General features: G+C 30.0%; 2 long non-coding RNA genes across 2 annotated transcripts; one reads left to right on the top strand and one right to left on the bottom strand.

Annotated features, from left to right (window-relative positions):
- The first annotated feature begins 422 nt into the window (after positions 1-422).
- On the top strand, positions 423-2,042 carry LOC135135601 (uncharacterized). Its single transcript, XR_010281615.1, has 3 exons — positions 423-494; positions 998-1,049; positions 1,963-2,042. It is a non-coding gene; the product is annotated as an uncharacterized LOC135135601 (long non-coding RNA).
- LOC135135597 (uncharacterized) lies at positions 503-1,969 on the bottom strand. The gene is made up of 4 exons (XR_010281612.1): positions 1,687-1,969; positions 1,494-1,636; positions 1,003-1,439; positions 503-952 (listed from the first exon to the last, which is right to left on the bottom strand). It is a non-coding gene; the product is annotated as an uncharacterized LOC135135597 (long non-coding RNA).
- Positions 2,043-6,700: the final 4,658 nt, after the last annotated feature.

Genomic DNA, 6,700 nt, shown 5'->3' with positions numbered 1-6,700 from the left:
TGTCAGATGACGCTAATGAGCTGACTCCCATTTAAAAACATACTGGCACCCAAAGTCGGGTGCCACTTTGTAAAATCGGGTGCTACTAATGCAACGAACATACGTTTTGGGTGCTACAATTACAAAAAACATGTATATATATATATATATATATACGTCAATGATAACTTTTGGCCTCGCGCCAGATTTAGGCAACAAGTAATGGGAGAATATGAAAACCACATCCTAGCCTCAAACCTGTCATATCAGTGTTCAAATTTGTATTTATGGTTGCATCATTTACAAACAAGCGAATGCTTGACACGTTTTAAGGCAGGTAAATATTTGGAGTTATAGTTTAAACTGTTTTCGTGTAAAAGAAAGAAAAAGTGGTATGAATCAGTTTATTCAGAAACAATTTTTTGGAATTAAAACAGCCACATAGAGGCTGAAGAAATTAAGATAATCAAAGAGAAAAGAAAACACAACTTAAAACTAGGAAAGCTTACTTCGTAGTAAGTGCAATTATATTCTATGAACATTTAATACTACTATACAACACCAAAGTAGATTATTCATATTTCTTATGAAGTTAAGGATTGCAATTATTAACAAAGTTGACAACGTATGGATAAAGTTAAATATATATCTTTTAGTCAAAAGAGGTGTCTGCATAATTTGTTACAATGTGTTTGCAGGTATATTTGTACAATGCAACAGCTGCTGCATTCACTATCCAAATGTAATGTATAAATAATGATTTGTCTGGTGTATGGTGCGGTCTTAAAATTAGGTATTTTTACTATATTTCAATTGGATAAATATTTTTACACATATTTGTAAATTCTCGTGCTTTGCCAGTTTTAGACGTAGGAATTTTAATTATTAGCGTATCGTTTTTGTCTTGAATGCCGTCATTCTTTCTCAATTTATCCATTCCATATGCTCCTACAACTTGTAATAAAAAATAAACCTAAAACATAATGATTTATAGACAATGTGATTGACCTTGTTTGAGATCACCTTTAACATCAGGTACATTTAATCATGGGCTTCTGTTAAAAATTTTGGTAAGTCTTCTCTTGTAAATATATTTGATTTCTTGGCAACGTAACCTATATTTTTTGCTTGAAAACTTGGTGTACTTAGATATATCTATGCTGTTTTTTATTAACAGAGTTGACTTTAACTACGACTATGCACCCAAAGTGTTAAAGATTTCACAGAATTTGCTTTTCCAGCGAAATACTCGTATGCAATGAGGTGTTCTCCATGTATTTCGCATGGTTGTTTCTGCGCCAAAAAAAAAATTTTCATACCGCTTTTCATAAACTGTGGCTGAGTTTTTGGGTAATAAATTTGATATATTATCTGCCAGTTTTTGCAAGTTCGGTCGAATGCATGTAAAGTTCTTGTTATTATAGCTATCCATCTCTATTTTGCAATTGCTGCAGATCTTTCTGCAAGCAAAAATATTATTAAAAGTGCCAAAAAATAAGAGGTATGCTTCATACTTTCATTTAAAATGGGCATGTAAGCTAATAATCTGTTCTGTAATAATAATAAAAGCTTATTATAGGTTATGTAGATACAAGAAAATTGTTCAAATTCTTCCATTCCGCATACTCCTACAACCAGGTTCGAATAAAAAATATACCTAAAACATTATGTTTTGTAGACAATGTGATTGACTTTCTTTGAGATTACCTTTGACATTAGGTACATTAATCACGGGCCTCTGCTAAAAATTTTCGTTAAGTTTTCTCTTGTAACTATATTTGATTTCTGGGAAACATAACCTATATTTTTTGCTTGAGAACTTGGTGTACTTAGATTATATCTATGCTGTTTTATATTAACAGAGTTGACTTTAACAACGACTATGTAGCCCAAAATGTTGATTTCACAGAATTTTCTTTTTCAGCGAAATACTCGTATGCAATGAGATATTCTCCATATAATGTTTTCCATGGTTGTTTCCAGGGTTGTATCTGCACCGAACAAAAACTTATTACAGGTTATGTGGATACGTGGTAGATACACATTGTTCGCTGCCATAGAATGTCGCTGCACTTCACGAAATCCGCTGTTGCCATGAAAGGTTGCGACGTTGCAAGATTACGCGCAAATTTAGTTAATAAATTATATGTGTTTCTAATAACTAATAAAAAAGGTTAACAAAGTGTATAGAATTACTGCTAAACCGAAAAACAATTTATAACCTTGTAAAATGTAATTGTGGAGCTAGATAATACTAATATGACAACACCGCATTTAATTTCTATGCCGATTTTTGAACATAGAAAAAGCACATTACTGCGCGATTTCGAAAAAAGAAACATTACTATTTTATAGCAGCTTTTAACCTCTCTTTTTATATTTCTCCAAGAAAGGCGTACATGTCAATTTTAAAATACCAGTTTAAGTTGGAGTAATAAATTTACTTTTATGTGTGTACAGGCACTTCTACAATTAGCAGTACAAGTTTTTGTTAATCTCTTAAATTATTTTTCTACTTATGGACCCAATTTGGATATTTGTTTGAGGGTGTGCTTTAAATTTTAGAAATTAATATCTTGGAACGTTATGCATCGTTTCCATACATTTTTGAGCTTCTGTTTTATCTTCTAATCACTTGGAATTTCATTTCCAAAAACAAAAATTGTACTTGAAGTGATAGATATGAAGCTCATTATTCCGAAACATGTAATTATAAGGTCAAATGTTACTATGCATGAAATGTATTATTTGATATAAAGTAACTTTTGACATCGCATTCTTTAGATTTTTTTCATGGGTACTTTACAGTTAATAGTATCACCATGAAATTGTTTCTTAGATTTGTTTTTTTCTTCCGGTATTTGAATCACAATTTGATATTCTTAAAACAACGACAATTAATTTAACTTTAGCTTGAGTTGTGAACCTGAAAGTTGTTTTGTATGAATTTGTGTGACAAAAGTGTACTAAAGACGAAAATAATTACTTATACTCTTTTACAATCATTAATTACATTTGTAGCAATTTTTGGCCTCTCGTATTTTATATTATTTTATCCAAGAAACAAGCGAAATTTGAAAAACCAGTTTAATATTTTAATGGAGTAGTAATTATGAACCCAAATGTTGCTATGGATAAAAACTATTATTTGACTTAAATTAACTTTTGGCATCACAGTCTTTGGATTTTTTTCGTAGATACTCCACAGTAAACAACATAATTATAAATCTGTCCCTTTGATTTATTAATTTCTCAATCCGCCGATATTCGAAAGACGATTTGGTATTCTTAAAACAAGGGCTACTAATTTAATGTTTCCTTGGACTGTGGGCCTGAAAGTTGTTTTGTATGAATCCATATGGGGTCAAAGTGTACTAAAGATGAAAAGAATGACTTCGTTTATAGCAACTTTTGGTCTCTCGTGTTTAATATTTCTCCAAGAATGTTTTTAATTTTGTAAGATATTGGGCCAATAAAACATATACAGACAACATTATTTGCAATTCTTCCAACCACCTATGGATTCATAAAATATCAACTTTTGCATCTTTAATTGAAATATTGTTCAATTCTAATCTAAACCATGAAAACTATAATAAAGAACTTCAGTCCATAAAACAAATCGCAATAAATAATGGATTTAAAGTAAAATTAATCAACAATCTAATTGACAAAATAACATACAAAATTAAAAAAAAAAACAATGTTGCTCGTTGTTCAAAACGGACCATGATACTAAGGAAGACATAGGTAAATATTATTCTCTGGATTTTATTGAACAATATCTTACAAAATTAAAAACATACTAAATAGAGTGAATAAAAATGTTAATATTTCATTTAGAAAAATTAATTCAACCAGAAATCAGTTACTGAACAACAAAGATAAAATTACTTAACTAGATAAAGCCGGAGTCTATCAATTACAATTTGAATGTTGAGATTGTGCCTTAAATTTTACGAATCCAAGTCGTGAAAGAATACACTACATGAATTTCACTGGTTTGTGTTGACTACATTTTGGGTTTCCAATTTTATATTTATTAATCTGGTACTTCGTTCTAAAAACAAAATTGTGCCCGGAATGATGGGGTTAATTACGTGTTTTCACATATACGAAGCGCACGAGTCCGAAAGTTACCTCACATGCAATTATGAGGCTAAATGTTGCTATGGATGAAAACTATTATTTGACTTAAAGTAACTTTTGGCATCACAGTTACTTTTTTCATAGGTATTTTACTCTTAACAACATCATTATGAATTTATTTCTTAAATTTATTTCTTAGATTTATTTCTCAATCCACCAATATTTGTCTTAACCTCATAGAAAATGCTTCGTCTTATGGAAAAAATCTGAATCTTTACACTTGGGGGTGTGCCTGAATATAGCACCGAATATTGCCTCACATGAATTTTACAGCCTCGATTTGACCAAATTTTGGGTTTCCGATTTTAGATTTAATCATGTACCTAGTCCTTTACTGCATGTTAGCACATGAGTCCGAAAGTTATTCATCATGTAATTATGAGGTCAAAAGTTTCTATGGATGAAAGCCATTATTTGATTTAAAGTAACTTTTGGCATCACATTCTTTAGATTTTTTTAATAGTTACTTCACAATTAATAACACAATTATGACTTTTTCTTTTAGGTTTATTTCTCTTATCTGTTATTAAAATAACTGCTATTAAGTTAATTTTAGCTTGGGTTGTAAGTTTGAAAGGTGTTTTTTACGATTCTATGAGGCCGAAGTATACAAAAGATGAAAATAATTTTAGGTTAGATCGCTCAACACTCATCCAATTATATATTTTTATTTATACTATTTTCGTGTGGTATTGCAAGAATAATGGTCAACAATCAAGTATTTTAGGCTCAAAAAACGGCAGATCAAATTCCTGATAATATTAACACTAATAATTCTTAAAATCTAACCAAATATTGACTTTTTTAAAGTGTTATAAGTTTTCTGACGAGGTGGCTGAGGAAAGGGATGAACCCATAAACTGGTACCACCAAAATAGTATAAATAAAAATAAATAATTGTTTGATTGCAGAACTACCTAACCCAACGTTATACCTACGCTAATATGGAAACAAACATATCAAAATAATTAGCTCATTTATAGCAACTTTCGAACTCTCGTATTTTATATTTGTTTAAGTAGCAAGTACTTAAAAAATTTAAATTACCACTTTAACTTTTAATAAAACAATTTTTATGAATGCGTCTACAGATACTTCTACCATTCACAGTCGTAATTTTGTCTTAACCTCATAGAAAATGTTTCGTATTATGGAAAAAATTTGAATCTCTACACTTGGGGGTGTGTTTGAATATATAGCACCGAATATTGCCTCACATGAATTTTACTGCCTCGATTTGACCAAATTTTGGGTTTCCGATTTTAGATTTATTCATGTACCTAATACTTTAAGATATGCTAGCACATGAGTCCGAAACTTATTCATCATGTAATTATGAGGCCAAAAGTTTCTATGGATGAAAGCTATTATTTGATTTAAAGTAACTTTTGGCATCACATTCTTTAGATTTTTTTTGATAGTTACTTCACAGTTAATAACATAATTATGACTTTTTCTTTTAGGTTTATTTCTCTTATCTGTTACTAAAATAACTGCTTTTAAGTTAATTTTAGCTTGGGTTGTAAGTTTGAAAGGTGTTTTTTACGATTCTGTGAGGCCGAAGTATACAAAAGATGAAAATAATTTTAGGTTAGATCGTTCAACACTTAGCCAATTATTTATTTTTATTTATACCATTTTCGTGTGGTATAGCAAGAATAATGGTCAACAATCAAGTATTTCAGGCTCAAAAAACGGCAGATCAAATTCCTGATAATATTAACACTAATTAGTCTTAAAATCCAACCAAATATTGACTTTTTTAAAGTGTTATAAGTTTTCTGACGAGGTGGCTGAGAAAGGGGATGAACCCATAAACTGGTACCACCAAAATAGTATAAATAAAAATAAATAATTGTTTGATTGCAGAACTACCTAACCCAACGTTATACCTACGCTAATATGGAAACAAACATATCAAAATAATTAGTTCATTTATAGCAACTTTCGAACTCTCGTATTTTATATTTGTTTAAGTAGCAAGTACTTAAAAAATTTAAATTACCACTTTAACTTTTAATAAAACAATTTTTATTAATGCGTCCACAGATACTTCTACCATTCACAGTCGTAATTTTGTCTTAACCTCATAGAAAATGTTTCGTTTTATGGAAAAAATCTTAATCTTTACACTTGGGGGTGTGCCTGAATATATAGCCCCGAATATTGATTCACATGAATTTTACTGCCTCGATTTGACCAAATTTTGGTTCTCCGATTTTAGATTTATTCATGTACCTTGTACTTTACTGTATGTTAGCACATGAGTCCGAAAGTTATTCATCATGTAATTATGAGGCCAAAAGTTTCTATGGATGAAAGCCATTATTTGATTTAAAGTAACTTTTGGCATCACATTCTTTAGATTTTTTTAATAGTTACTTCACAATTAATAACACAATTATGACTTTTTCTTTTAGGTTTATTTCTCTTATCTGTTATTAAAATAACTGCTATTAAGTTAATTTTAGCTTGGGTTGTAAGTTTGAAAGGTGTTTTTTACGATTCTGTGAGGCCGAAGTATACAAAAGATGAAAATAATTTTAGGTTAGATCGTTCAACACTCAGCCAA

Source organism: Zophobas morio, unplaced genomic scaffold (genome assembly GCF_036711695.1).
Source record: "Zophobas morio isolate AGI-343-1 ecotype UQ-CSIRO unplaced genomic scaffold, CSIRO_AGI_Zmor_V1 ptg000004l, whole genome shotgun sequence".
Classification (NCBI taxonomy): Eukaryota; Metazoa; Arthropoda; class Insecta; order Coleoptera; family Tenebrionidae; genus Zophobas; species Zophobas morio.
Note: the sequence above shows the minus strand (reverse complement) of the source record. Positions and strands in the feature narration are given on the sequence as shown.